Here is a 1,282-nt window from a genome sequence, read left to right on the forward strand (position 1 = left end):
GTAATCAAGTCTGCCAAAACACAAAAGCCAAGGCCCAGATGGATTCACAAATGAATTCTCTCAAACCTTTCTTTTCTTTTAATTTCTTTCTTTTTTTTTTTTTTTTTTTTTTTGGTTTTTTTTTTGGGGGGGTCACACCCGGCAGTGCTCAGGGGTTACTCCTGGTTCTGAGCTCAGAAATCCCCTCTGGCAGGCACGGGGGACCATATAGGATGCCGGAATTCAAACCACCATCTTTCTGGAAGTGAAGCAAACGCCCTACCTCCATGCTATCTCTCCAGCCCCACATCTCAAACCTTTCAAGAAAAACTACTACTAATCCTGGCCAGGCTCTTTCATGAAATTGAAAAAAAAAAAAAAACAAAAACGAGGACACTTCCAAACAGCTTCAATGAAGCCAACATCACTTTGCTACCAAAACTAGACAGAGATGCTGCCAAAAAAGAAAATTACAGACCAATATCTCTGATAAACACAAATGCAGAGATTCTCAGCAAAATTCTGGCAAATAGTATCTGATGCCTCATCAAGAATATCATTCTATAGAAAGAGGAGGTACAGTAAATGCACCCCATGTACACCTCAACCCAGGCCCTTAGCCTGGTCTGTATTGTGAATTGGGGGACCAAAAAAAATGAAGATCATTTATTAATATCAAGTAGGTTTCATCCCAGGAATGCAATAAATAAATTATATAATAATAATAAATAAATAAATCCATAAATCTATCAACATAATACACAACATCAACAACAAGAAAAATAAAAATCACATGATCCTATCAATAGATGCAGGGAAAGCATTTGATAAGGTCCAACAACCATTCTTGATAAAAAAAAATTCTCAGCAAGATGGGATTGAAAGAAACCTTTCTCAATATAGTTAAGGCCATTTAACACAAGCCAAGGGCAAATATTATCCTTAATGGAGAAAAACTAAAAACCTACCCTCTAAATTCGGTACCAATACAAGGTTGTCCTCTCTCACTACTCCTATTTAACATAGTACTAGAAGAACTTGCTATAGCGATTAGGCAAGAAAAAATATCAAGGGAATCTAGATAGGAAAGAAGAAGTCAAGCTCTCACTGTTTGCAGATGACATGATACTATACTTAGAAAACCCTAGAAACTCCACCAAAAAGTTTCTAGAAACAGTAGATGCATATAGCAATGTGGCAGGCTACAAAATTAACAAACAGAAATTAATGCCCTTTTTATACACCAATAATAATATTGAAGAAATGGACATTAAGAACACAACCCCATTCACATTATTGTCAC

General features: G+C 36.3%; 1 pseudogene; it reads left to right on the forward strand.

Annotated features, from left to right (window-relative positions):
* Window positions 1-519: 519 nt before the first annotated feature.
* On the forward strand, window positions 520-630 carry LOC126019436 (uncharacterized; annotated as a pseudogene).
* The last annotated feature ends 652 nt before the right edge of the window (window positions 631-1,282 follow it).

Source organism: Suncus etruscus, chromosome 9 (genome assembly GCF_024139225.1).
Source record: "Suncus etruscus isolate mSunEtr1 chromosome 9, mSunEtr1.pri.cur, whole genome shotgun sequence".
In the NCBI taxonomy this organism is placed as follows: Eukaryota; Metazoa; Chordata; class Mammalia; order Eulipotyphla; family Soricidae; genus Suncus; species Suncus etruscus.